The 13,858-nt window shown below is 45.7% G+C and overlaps 1 long non-coding RNA gene across 1 annotated transcript; it reads right to left on the bottom strand.

The window, feature by feature from the left end:
• Window positions 1-10,785: 10,785 nt before the first annotated feature.
• LOC115937110 (uncharacterized) lies at window positions 10,786-13,852 on the bottom strand. Its single transcript, XR_014143383.1, has 2 exons — window positions 12,253-13,852; window positions 10,786-11,073 (listed from the first exon to the last, which is right to left on the bottom strand). It is a non-coding gene; the product is annotated as an uncharacterized LOC115937110 (long non-coding RNA).
• Window positions 13,853-13,858: the final 6 nt, after the last annotated feature.

Genomic DNA, 13,858 nt, shown 5'->3' with positions numbered 1-13,858 from the left:
ATTCTCTCTCTCTCAAATAAATAAATAAAATCTTTAAAAAAAATAAAAATTAAAAAAATTAAAAAAAAAAAAAGATAAGCACTGTTAAAACTTTCTCCCAATACATCTTAAATGTCAACCTGGAAAAGGCATTGATCAGATTTCTAGTTAACTCACAGTGTGGATGCGTATGTGTGTGTTGGAGGTGAGTGATATTGCATTATCCCAGAATTATCACCCCCTTCTTTTAGCCAGGTTCAGACTGGGGGGGGTGGGAGGGTGGGAGAAGTAAGATAGAGAAAGTAAGTAGGAAGGTACTTCTGAAGAAATCCGGTTACTTCCGACATGGGAAGAAGTTGTATTGCCCAACAGAAATATGAGGCCATATCCGTACCTCTGTTGGTTCCCATGTTGTAAACAAGGCTGTCTTCCTGAAAGAGCTGGCTTTGCTCCAGCTTTGAAAGGGTGGAGGGTGGAGGGAGACTAAGCATGCAGTGCAGGGCTCCCCAGTTTGCCAGTGTTCTGTGCACTCCTCTTGGCTGGGATCCTGATGATACTTAGCACGCACTATTCCCTGTGTACATTGACCAGCGTGTTTTAGAAAACATACATGAATGAGTAAGAATCAAATAACCAGTTAACCGATTATGTATCAAATGTCTACTATGTGCCCAACTTTGTGTTCAATCCTTAAGATGAGGGCATATCCTGTAGAAGTGAAACTGAGGGGATAAAGGAAACTTGTGAATGGAGAATGTGTGAAGAGTTCATGAAATTTCCTATAGTGTCATGGTGATCAGAACAAAGAGGTCTATCTGGGGGTCGTAATGTACCACAAGCTCAATCTGAAGATTTGGGGGAAATACTTCTAATTAAAGAGAAAGAAAAGAAAAGAAAGACTTAGCAGCTGTGTGACTTTGAACATTCACTAAAACTTTCTGAAACTCAGTTTCTTCTTTATTGAAATGAGATCTGATTAGGTAAGCGCCCTTCCAGTTCCAGGAGGTGATCTAAATCTAAGAGTCTACTGAGATGTACAAATGCATCCATATTTGTGCAGATGTAGAGTTCCATGACTTGATAGAAACTTTTTCATCTTTGCTCAGATCACGATCATTAGTGATTAGATACATCATAGAAAGCCAATTCTTTGTGCTTTCCAGGAAGCTGCTGACCAGGTCTAACATGAGTGGTTCTGGAAAGGCCTCCCTTCTTTCTCCTGCTCTCCCCTCCTTCCTCCTTTCTTCCTCCTCCCCTTCTAATACTTTCTTTTCTTATCTGTCAGCAATTCATTATTTGGGGTAGGCAGGCCCTCTGGAAAAAGGGCAAATACCCCTGGGTGAGGGAAATACTTTTCTTCCAGGCACTAAGCCTAGAACAAGAATGGTTGGAATCATTCCCTCACACAGAAGACTCTTTTTCTGAGCCATGAGGCTCAGAGGTTAACTTCTCAAGGTCATGAGAAGCTTGCATGCAGCTGTCTGACATGTCAGCTTAGCCTGTCACTAACAGATGTGTCTGCTAATTGAAAACCTAATCTGTGCCAGGCACTATGAAAGACACTTCTTACATTCATGATTTCATTTAATGTTCACCGAGACTTTATGGTAGGAATTACTATTATTCCCATTTTACAGATAAGGGAAATAAGAGCCAAGGAGATTAAGTACCTCGCTCAAGATAACACAGCAGCAGATAAGTGGCAAAACTGGAGATTAAATCAAGGACTAAGTGCTTTCAGAGTCTGAGCTCTCAACTGCTCATGGTACGTGAAGAAGCACTGCAGTAGAGCGAGAGCCATGGTAAGGATTTGAGTCAGGCTGGGTCTTTTTTTTTTTAAGATTTTATTTATTTATTTGACAGAGAGAGAGGTAGCAAGAACAGGAACACAAGCAAGCGGAGTGGGAGAGGGAGACGCAGGCTTCCCGCCGAGCAGGGAGTCTGATGTGGGGCTCGATCCCAGGACCCTGGGATCATGACCTGAGCCAAAGGCAGACGCTTAACGACTGAGCCACCCAGGCGCCCTGAGTCAGGCTGGGTCTTGGTCTATCTTGACTTCTATGATCTTGAGCAAATAACTTAACTTCTCTGAACCCCTGTGTCCTTGAAGGGATGGTAACATTAAATGCTTGTCAAGGTTCAAGGTAATATATGCCAGACTCTTGAAATAGACCAGGGCTTTGACAAATGGCAGACATTATTACCATAGCAGAGAGTCTTGGGAGGGTGAGTCAGCTGAAGAACTGGCAAGTATCCCCAAACCTTCTAACTTTAATGGCAGTGCTTCCTGCATGATGTCGAGAGGGCAAGGGGCTAATAGGAGAGTTGGGATAAACCACTTTCATAGGCATTGGGCAGCTCTGAGATGAAAGGACAGAACTTGGAAAGGGGATCAATGGTCTAGTTTCATGTTCCTACAACAACCATTTTTTTCTCTTCTTCTGAATCATTCCCATTAGCATACAAGCTCCTTTCTTATAATAAGCCTCCCTTGACCCCACCACATCCCTGTCAGCTATGGTCCTATTTCTCTGCTCCACTTTGCAGCTGAGATCTAAGTCTCATGGCTCAAGGGACTCTTCAAGCCTATGAAGGGAGATGAGGGACATTTAGCAGAGTCTCAGGGAACCTGAACTGGGCCACTCTGGGGGTTCATGTAAGTCTGAGCACACTTGAAAGGAACAAGAGGCCAAGGGCCTTTTAGGAAATGAGCTCATTTCTATGGGACAAGAGTAAAGTCCATGGGCCTGCAGAGCGTAATGAGTCAGTATTGGGGGCAATGGGAGTGGACACTGTGGTTAAGACTATGGACTCTGGCCCATGGATTCTCACCTAAGGGTTTGGGGGTTGGGCTGGGAGAGAAAATGAAAAACGCTGGGAAGTTTTGCTGGTGCAAGCAACACACTCACTCAGGGAAACTGGCCCTGTTCTTTCTAGGTCGCCAGGCTGGAATTGGCAGAGGGATGCAGGCCAGCTTGACAAGAAAGCCAAGGAGCCTTAAAGGGACAGGTGGGAAGAGGGTCCCAGAGAGGTTCCTTGAGGTGCCAAATCACAGCTTGCTCATTGGGTGTCCTTATACTGGTTGTAGACAAAGAGGGAGCTCAAGAAGAAAATGATGGTTAGATTTTCAGTCCCACCAGTAACATAGGAGAGCTATTTCTCCACACGCCTCACTTCCTCACTTCCTCCTTCTTAAAGGTTTATTTTCCCTGGGCTCCTGCTTTCCTCCTGTATCTTTGTCTTCTTTTCAGTCTCTTTGGAAGGCTCCTCTTCCTCTCCCAGACCCTTAAATGCTGGTTTTCTTCCAGATTCCATTGCCCCCCTTTTCCTGCCCTTTCTCTATTATCAGCTTCCCCTGGGTGATGTTATCTACCCCTGTGGCTTTAGTGATCTGCCACCTCAGTGAAAATGATCTTCAAAAATGTGTTTCTAAGCTAGCCATTTCTCTTGGGCTTCCCGAGCTAAATTTTCCAATGCACATTGACATGCCTACTCGGATGTAACCATAAATCCAAAATGAAAGCCAGTATCTTCTCTCCAAAACCTACTTTCTTCAAGCTGTTAGTCCAAGCTATGAGTGGAAGAAATCTTTTTGACCCACTCCCTCTTTCTCGCTGCCCTACCCCGATCCCTGATGGCTAACTCCTGTTGTCTTGCTCTTAAAGAGCTCTTAAACTCCACTCGCATTGTCATTACTTTGCCCAGACTCTCACCATTTCTGCTATAGCCTCCTGACTGGACTCCTGCCTGAACCTCTAGCCATTGTGGTCCATTCACACACCACTCAGGGAACGATCCGTTTGCATATTCATCTGCTGAAAGCTTTTCCAGATCTCCTGTTGCCTGTGGGATAAAGCTCCAACTTTTGGCATAGCATTCAAGGTCCTCTGAGGTTTGGCTCTGCCTTCTGGCCTGGTCCTATTTATCTTATCCCACATCTGTTATGACCTTTGCTTTGGCCAGACTGTTTTCCTTAAATTTCCCCTAATACATCATGCTGTCTGCCTTAGTCTAGATTTCTTTGCTTGTAAGTAATAGAAATCTGCTTTAAAGAGACTGACGCCTAAAAGGAATTTAGTGGAAGGATCCAAGGGTCATCTGACGGACCCTAAGGGTCAGGAGATTCCAAGAGGGAAAAGAACAAGGAACAGGAAGGTAGCTCTTTTCTTGGGCTATCTCTCTTTGGGGACTACTGATTTTTCATCTCTACTACATTTAGCAGTTCTGTTTCACTCCTCTTTCCAGGCATACCAGCTTTCTCTGCTTCTTTCTGCCCACAGCTACTGCACAAGTTTACATCACCCCAGGTCAATTGAAAATCCCAAGTAACATCCCAGCCTTCCATTTCCAGAAAAGCAACTCTGATTGGCCCAGCTTTGGCCATGGAAGCAGCTTCTGGTAGAACACACAGAGCTTGGAGAAGGGAGGCTTGGATGATAACCTCAAAGAAGTCTCAAAGAAGCTCATCACTGAGCTTTTGTGTCTACTATTCCCTTTCACTGGATGCCCTTTCCTGCATCATCTGTTAAATTCTATTCACCCCTCAAAAGTTAGTTCACAAGCTAGACTGTTTTGAAAGCCTCCCTACATTGAGTTATGAGTCCCTCCACGTGTTCCCATAAAGCCATTGCATACCTTGATTCAAATGCTTATTGCATTTGGGTTGTGTTAATTGATTCCCTGTGTTTCTCCATTAGACCATATGGTCTTGGGGGTAGACACTGAACCTGTTTACCTCTTCTTATTTAAAGTCAGGGGAAGAGTGAGGTCTAAAACAGGGATTGATCAACTTTTAAATGAATGAACAGAACAGCTAATTAGTCTCCATCTACCGCATGCAAATATTTTTCTGGGCAGGATCCAGGCATATGATGGGAAAGAGAACATACCACACTGGCTTTCTCCAATGACAGCATGTTCTCCGCTGTTCATCAGGGTCCCGTGAGTGTCAGCCCTCAGGAAGCTGTGTGATTTAAGATTAGTCTTCTGAAAGTTTATGCAGTTCTGACTTCCTAGATAAAAACTGCCTAATCTGACTTATTAGCAGATATAAGAAAATGGATGGCTAAAAGCAGAACAGATTGGGTCGCAGGACAGATTTTCAAAATGTCACCACCTTTGGGCGCCTGGGTGGCTCAGTCGGTTAAGCGACTGCCTTCGGCTCAGGTCATGATCCTGGAGTCCCGGGATCGAGTCCCGCATCGGGCTCCCTGCTCGGCAGGGAGTCTGCTTCTCCCTCTGACCCTCCCCCCTCTCATGTGCTCTCTCTCTCATTCTCTCTGTCTCAAATAAATAAATAAAATCTTAAAAAAAAAAATGTCACCACCTTTATACAGCAGCTAAGTTGATGGTCGTTGTGGTCATTTCATATTGACACTCTAGCTGGGAGCTCATTTGAACTTTGCATCAGTGTTGCTGTGCATACAGTTTAGCCCAAATTACTACATCTGTGAAGTTGAAGCAAAATTTTTAATTTTAATTCCGGTTAGTTAACATACAGTGCTGTGTTAGTTTCTGGTGTACAGTACAGTGATTCCACAATTCCATACATCGCCCACTGCTCCTCATGACAAGTCCGCTGCTCCTCATGACAAGTACACTCCTTAACCCCCATCACTTATTTCACCCATCCCCCCACGCCCCGCCCTTCTGGTAACCATCAGTTTGTTCTCTATAATTAAGAATCTGCTTCTTGGTTTGTCTCCCTCTGTCTCTTGTTTTTTCCCTTTGCTCGTTTGCTGAGCTTCGTGCTTTATACGTGCTCACTAACTAATCTAATCTTTAAAACTACCTTATGAGGCTGGCTCTGTAATTAGTCTATTTTATAGAGGGGGAAACTGAGGCACAAGAGTTTAACTAGAGTTGGGATGTGTATGTAGGAATCTGGTCCCAGGGCTTACCACCTAAACTAAACCTACTTATAGGTGGTGAGCCCTGGGGCCAGATCCCTAAATAGCTAAATCTACCATCTAGACCAGCTCCAAATGTTTATGGGCTTCTCGTGATGGATGCAAATAAATGAACAAGTAAGTTTAGGACTGCCCTTTAAGTCTCTAGTTTTGGGTTTTCCTTCCCCTTGGATCTTTATCTATAGGTACGAGAAGAAAAAGGTCAGGGGCACGTTCTCATGAATCTTGCCGTCAGTCCTATGGGAATTAGGTTCCCCAGCAACTTGACAGGATGCTTCCTGGTATAGTGAAGGCGGCAATGGATGAGGGACCTAGAGAACAGGGTCTAGTTCTGCTTCTTTCACTTGTAGTTCAAGACCTTTGGCAAGTGTCCACCTGTTCTTGGTCTCAAGTCACTCACCTGTTAAAAGGGGAGTTCAGTCCAGAAGGGGATATTTTAAGCTCCCTTCCACCCAGACCGTGTAGATTTAGGTAGGGCAGTTCAGGGCCACCACTCACAGATGGGCAGATTTGACGCTGCACAGCCTAAGGGGTGCCATTTGCATAGAGTATGATGTGAATAACACTTATATGTATGTGTCCTAGGCTGAGTTAGCAGGATCTTCCCATAAACAGAGAGGGTTTTTGTGCAACCCTGACCCTGGTCCCTGGGAGCTCCTATGACATTGAGACTCCTGAGCCTTTCAGAAGCTCCCTGGGAGTCATGCTCCTGCATTTTGGCAACTGAGTTAGACTCAAGTGTGGACTTACGGGACAGCAGAGTTGTCCAAATTGTCATAGGCAGCTGTGCAGTCTAGTGTAGTAAATCCCTTAGCATAATGCTGGCCATCCAAGAAAGTCCTCTAGAAATGTTAGCTGGTCTTATTACTGTAGTGGAGTAGAGAAGAACATGGGACAGGTCCCCTCATGGGACTCAAGAGTTTGACCCCATCTCTGAGTCGGCTTGGCACAGAGCCAGCTTTGATAGGAAGCTGACCCTGCTGTTTTTGGTCAGGGGAACATGTCTGACATCAGACTTTGCAAGACTCTATTGAGAAATCAGTTGTGTGTCTGTCTTCTCTGGGAAGGTGACTTGTGAATGTCTCTGAAGCTGCTGGGGGAGGGGCCTTGAGTTGGGGCAGGATCTCCATTCCTCCCCACATTCCCTCCCCATCCCCACATTGGTTCCACCTTGGGCAGGTAGAGTGGTCCGGAGGAGGCTGCAATGCAAGGCCACCTTGCTTCGGGCTCAGGGTCAGCAGGGGTTGGAGGGTCTTAGAGAGTGGAAGCATACAGTATGGAGAGAGAGGGGAAGTAGAATATAGACCTGTAAGGGAAAGACTGACCTTCACAAACAATTCTCATTCCAACAGTGCGTTTCTCATTGCTAGTTTGGGCCTCTCTGCCATCATTGCTTCTGGGGGAGTGGGTTTTAAACTTGAGTCTTGATCAGACTCATCTGGGCCTCCAGATTCCCAGGACCCACCCTCACCTACTCAGATTCAGTAGCACTGCGACCCTCACCATACATTAACCTTAAGCTGGGGTGGTGAGTCGGATACCTTCCATTTGTCCTCTAGGTCCACTCTCTGCCTTTCTTACCCTGCTCTATGCCCTGGGAATCTGACCGATATGGACTACCTCAATGGATTCCCCTGTCCTCTGGATTCTGAGTTCAGCCAATGGGAACCCTTGCAGCAGATGGATGGGCAGGAGCTTCAAGTCAGGCATCCCCCAGCTCTGTCCCTGCTAGTTGCTGGGATTGGCTCCTGCCAGGGAGCCCTCATCGTACAGCTTCCTCCACGTAATGGCACCCTCGCCTCACCCCTTAGGCCTAGTGGCATTAACAGCTCCCAGCTGTTACTGACCCTGGGGTAATGCACCATTGCTCATTACATTCCCCAAATTCTTTCCGCACTTTACTAAACTCTCACGAGTTTGATAAAACGCTCTCTCCTGGCCCAGCTCCAGTCTGCCATCTGGTTCTGCCGGGGTTCCGATCCATTCAGGGGTTGTCCGTAAAGCTGCCTTCGAAGCAAGGGGCCCATTTTAAACATGGCACACTTTTAGAAACACTGCTTCATGGCCTTTACCGCTCTCTAGTTCTTTTCTGGCCCCTTGGTGCTTAACTCATTTGAGACTAAGGTGACGTTTTGCGAAAGCAACTTTACCAGAAATGAAGTGGGAAAAAAAAAAAAAAGGACTGTTCACTGAGAAAATACAAAGGCCTAGAAACATATCCACAAAGCCTAACCCCTTGTCTGTGAGGAGGCCGATATGTGTGCTGCCTGGCATGCCCCCTGCACGGACAGTCAGGCCTCAGCTCCCGCATTTTGGAGAAAAGTCCACCCCAATCAAATACACTGAAACAATGCAAAACTGTATGAATTAATCCTGCATATCACTCTACCCTCCAGTTCTCTTTAACTATAACTCCTTTCAACAACTGTGTGTATTCTCCCAGATGTTTTCCTGAACACTTATTATATATATATTTTTTATTATTATGTTATGTGTTTTTACACACATGGATAAGCCATTTACTACACACACTGCCCTACTTTCCTTTTTCATCCAGCATTATTTCTTTTTTTTTTTTTTAAAGATTTTATTTATTTGACAGAGAGAGATACAGCGAGAGAGGGAACACAAGCAGCGGGAGTGGGAGAGGGAGAAGCAGGCTTCCCGCGGAGCGGGGAGCCCGATGCGGGGCTCGATCCCACGACCCTGGGACCATGACCAGAGCCGAAGGCAGACGCTTAACGACTGAGCCACCCAAGCGCCCCCATCCAGCATTATTTCTTAAAGATCTTTCCAGGTCCTCTTGTATCACTAATTATTTTTTTAAAGATTTTTTTAACAGCTTTATTGAGTATAACTTACCTACCATAAAATTCACCTGCTTTAAGTACACCATGTGATGACTTTTTAGCAGGTTTGCAGAGTTGTACAACTATTACCACAATCCAGATTTAGAATATTTCCACTGCTCCTAAAAGAAGCCTTGTGCCTGTCTGCAAGCATTCCCTGCTCCCCTCCCCAACCCTACCACGCACCTGCTCTCTGTCTCCATAGATTTGTCTTTTTGAGACATTTTATGTCAGTGGAATCATACAATATGTGGTCTTCTGTTCTGGCTTTTTCCACTTAGCACCACATTTTTGCCTTGTGTTTAAACCACTGAATCCAATGTATTCCATGGCCTGGATGCTCCTTCACTGTCTATTGGACCCTTTCCCTCTTGTTGAACATTCAGGTTGTTTCTAAGCTTTGAGTTTTAGAAAGAACGCCATGAAATATCCTGTACACATTTGTCTACCTATGTGGGTATTTCTATAGGGTGGATTTCTAGAAGTATAATTCCTGGATCAGAAGGTATATGCACTAAAATAGATATGATCAAATTGCCTTTTCTCAAGGTTGTACCTATTTACCCTGCTACAAATGTGCATGATAATATTGTCTTCTAATCTGGTGGATTCTGACCCCAAAACTATAGGATGTAGTAGCCTCCACTTGGCTCCCTGCAGTGGTTCCTCCAAATGACCAGAGTTGTCCCTTTGTTCTTCTGGTAACTTTCTTCATATTTTTCCTTTATTTTACTAATCAAAAGCATAAAAATAGGTGAATAGGACACATACTACAGGTCTTGAAAACTAATGACTATAGCTTTAAGAATAATAATACAACTAATCCCAGGTAGCCATAATCTAGGTAAAGAAAGAGAATATTCCCAGTACTCTCAAAAGCCCGAATGTGTTCCTCCCTGATAGATTCAAACTCTAAATAAACATTATTCAAACGTTGGTGGTGATCATTCTTTCTCTTTATAGTCTGCACTTAAGTTTGCCTGAAAGATTTCCAATGAGTCAATTTAGTTAAGCTGGAATCATGTTTCATCAAATTCCCTCCCTTTCTCGCCTAGTTCCACGTTAGCGTCAGCCAGAAGAGACTTTTGTGTGAGCTTTGGAAGGTGGAAAGTGGAGCAGAAGTGACATTCTTTTTTATGCTCTGGAAGGTCAGCGCAAGGCACCAGACACTGGTCTCTGCTGTCCTTAATTTGCTGGCTCCTCTCGTTAGTGTGGGGCAGCAGCTGAATCAGCCGTACCTCCTGCTCCTGAGCCTCGTGTGTTCTGACCTTCATGATGCAGTCATCAGCATCTCCAGCAGTCCGTCTGCATGTTGAACTTGGAGGCCACGAGAGACCGGGCGCAGGTTTCGGTCTGTCCTTGCAGTTCCAGCTCGCCCTCACTCTTGTCTGCTTCATGGGATCTTTCCTCCTTGGCTCTCTATCCTGCCACTTTCGGGTCCCAGCACCAGAAGCAAAGACAACAGCCTGACCTAGACTATTTAGCCCACTTCCACAATCGCATACAGTCAAATCCCTATAATGAATCTCTCCTCCAAGCGGTCCTGCTTTTCTGATGGAACCCTGCCTGATAGAGGCTTGTTTTGCCTGTCTCTGAATTTTGTGTCGGGCTCCAACTGTCTCTTTTCTTTTAGAGAGAGAGTGTGCACATGTGTGGGTGTGTGAGCAGTGGGGGGGTGGGGTGGGCAGAGGGAGAGGGAGAGTGCGGACCCCCTCGTAAGGCTCGATCCCACGTCCCTGAGATCATGACCTGAGCTGAAATCAAGAGTCAGACGCCCCACTGACTGAGCCACCCAGGAGCCCCGTCCGACTTTAACTGTCTTATGTACCAGCTCAGAATAGGGTAACCCCATCTGAGCCTGCTCCCAAACCTGGGCCCCAAGCCTCAGTTGGCCCTTGACTCTATCAGATGAGTGTAGGCACTGAAGAAGTGGACCAGCCCTACCTATAGGAGTGGAATGCTCTGGGAAGTTCCTATATGTATTTTCCCATCTATTTGGAAGGTGCCTGAAGTGTCACCACTAGAAAAGCGAAATATCTGAAAAAATGAACCGCACTAGACATTTTTATTCCAGCTCTACTATTACCCAGCCACGAGATCTTGATCAAGTTGCTTTGCTTGGGCCTCAGTTTCCTCATTTGTGTATTGCAAGGGTTGGCGGGGGGTGGAGGGGAGCTCTAGGTGTCCTCTGGCTCTGCTATGGCAGGGTGGCCGTTTTCCACGTGGGTCAATGTGGGATGAATTTCAATGTGACTTGCCACCTGGGTGTACGTCTTCATATCACCCAAAGAGACACTGGAGGCTGTTCCGATTTCGTGACCAAAGGGAGCCCATTCCTGCAATGAGGAGGGACTGCGTTGAGGAAGACGTCATAAACTGGGGAGACAGAGAAACAAGACGGAGGGTGTTCATGTAAGTAGGGCAGTGTATCTCAGAAGCAAGAGGGGCCGGCTCAGACTGAGCAGGCAGTTTTGGGCAGAAAGGAGCTGGGCCCTGACAGTGGGACTCAGGCTTGGAAACATCGGAGGGAAGAAAGAAATCAACAACTCAAAGACAGGCCCTGGATTTGCCTCCTCCCAGTGATGGCTTGGTTGGTAGGTTATTTGTGCCAAGACTGTCTTTATGTGAGAGAGGTAGAGAGGGAGGGAGAGAGAGAGAATGAAAGAGAGAGCCCCAGAACCAGAGTGAAACTTGGTTTGGCCTCCTCCCGCTGACAATGATCTCAGGGAGCCATCTGGCCCATCCGCCCTGCCAGGTCAGAACACCCCCGGTCCCTCTGGCAACTCGGGTGTTCCCTCCAGTAAATACACGTTCCCCTGCTGAATCAGAAGCTGCTCTGAAGGCTTGGCCAGAGCAGCTAAGTCAAGCTTGAACCTGAGCTTAGCACAGTGCCTGGCACAGAATGGGCTTGGAACAAGGGATTAGCGGGGCCGGATTAATCCTGTTTGTGCTTTCATGAGTCAGGAGAGGTAGTTACCTGCCCCTTGAGCACCCCAGCTCAGAGGTTTGCTCCTGCCTCCCTGGAGAGGCCTCTTGGTCAGAACCACAGCAGCTGTCTCTTTGATTTAGTGATCGGAGAGTTGTTAACAGGAAGGGGATCGGAACCTGGTAAAGCTTGGGGACTGTGCCCTTGGACTCCCCTTGCAGTCTTACTTCCTTAGTAGGCTGCTCTGAGCCCAACCCCCTCCTGCCAAAGCCCCCGCAGGGATGAGGCCTGTGAACAGGAGCTCAGCCTGGGTAAGGCTCTGTCATGTCCCAGAGCCCTGGGATGGCAGGCCCTCAGGAAAGACTGCCCAAGCAATGAGTCAAATCCTTGGTTTTGTGTGGAAATCATTTCCCTATTCTGCAAGGTGTGCTTTTGTCAGTCCTGCATGATGGGCGTGTGTGTGTGTGTGTGTGTTTTGAGTGGGAGAGAGAAGAGAGTGAAGACTCAAAGTAGGGGCGACTGGTTGAGCTCAGCAGAGCTGTCTGGCTTCCTGCTCCCCAGTCCAGCTGATTTGGTAAAACACACTGACCCTTGACGCTCTTGACTCTGGTTTCACCCAAAGACATAAGAAGCACTAGATGATCCCGGGACATATCTCCTTCTATAGTACATGTGCAGCAGCAACAGGCTTGGGCTGGGGATGAAGGAGGAAGAAAGGCTGGCTTCTCTCTTGATTTCAATCCTTCTCTCTATCTGTGCACCCAATAGATAGCAAAGGGATTTAATTATTGTAAATAAATCTACGTTCGGGACCTCTGTTCACCCTTGCCTGACTTCTCTGTAGCAGTTCAGATGCTTTTTGTTGCAAGTAATGAAATACTCAACTCAAAGTGGCTTATACAAAGGAAAAAAAAAGACATTTAATTATCTCCCCGAACAAGAAGTTATAGGTAGATGGTTCCACGATTGGTTCAGTTGCTAAAATTTGTCTTTTGGGAACTAGTTGTTTTTTTTTTTTTTTCCATTGTAGTAAGATACACACAACATAAAACTGACCATTTTTACCAGTTTAAACGTAGAGTTTGGTGACATTAAGCTCAGTCACACTGTTGTACCACTGTCACCACTATCTATCTCCAGAAACTCTTCATCACCCCCAACTGAATTGTGTACCCATTAAACAATTACCTCCTATTTTCCCCTCTGCCCAGCCCCCAGTAACAACTGTTTGTTCTTGTCTCTATGAACTTGACTATTGCAGGTGTTTCCAATAACTGGAATCATACACTCTTTTTGCCTGGCTTCTTTCACTTCGTATCATGTTCTCAGGGCTCACCCATGTTTGTAGCTTGTACCAGAAGCTCATTCATTTTTAAGACCAAACGATATTCCACTGCATGTATACCCCACATTTTGTTTGTCCATCATCCATTGATGGACATTGGGTGGTTGTTGTCTTTTGGCAACTGTGAATAATGCCGCTAGGAACATTAGTGTACGAACATCTGTTTGAGTCTCTGCTCTCAGTTCTTTTGGGTGTACACTTAGACATGGAGGCGCTGGATCAGATAGGAATTCTGTTTCATCTTTCAAGGCACTGTTTTCCACAGTGGCTGCACCATTTCCATTTCCACCAATGATGCACAGGGGTCCCACCAGTATTTCCGTATCATTGCCGACACTTGTTATTAATCTGTCTTTGTTGTTGTTGTTCTTGTTGTTGAATGGTAGGAATTCTTTGTATATTGTGGAGAGTAAACTGTATAAAATTTGATTTAAAAATATTTTCTCCTATTCTGTGATTTCCCTTTCCACTCTGTTGATAGTGTCCTTTGATGCACACAAGTTTTTAATGTTGCTGAAATCCAATTATCTATTTATTCTTTTCTTACCTGTGCTCTCGGTGTCATATCAAAGGAATCATTGCCAAATCCAATGTTATAAGACATATCCTCTACGTGTCTACTAAGCGTTTTATGGTTGAAGCTCTCCTGTGTAGGTCTTTGACCCATTTTGAGTCAACTTTTGCATATAGTGTAAGGAAAGGGACCAAGTTCATTCCTGTGCGTGTGGATATCTGGTTTGCCCGCACCATTTGTTGAACGACTATCCTTTCCCCATTGGATAGTCTTGGTGCCCCTTGTTGAAAATCATTGACCATTTACGCTTAGGCTTCTTTCTGGGCTCTTTATTCT

This window comes from Leptonychotes weddellii, chromosome 3 (genome assembly GCF_054177405.1).
Source record: "Leptonychotes weddellii isolate Sample4059 chromosome 3, ASM5417740v2, whole genome shotgun sequence".
Lineage (NCBI taxonomy): Eukaryota > Metazoa > Chordata > Mammalia > Carnivora > Phocidae > Leptonychotes > Leptonychotes weddellii.
This window is presented reverse-complemented; position numbering and strand designations above follow the sequence as displayed.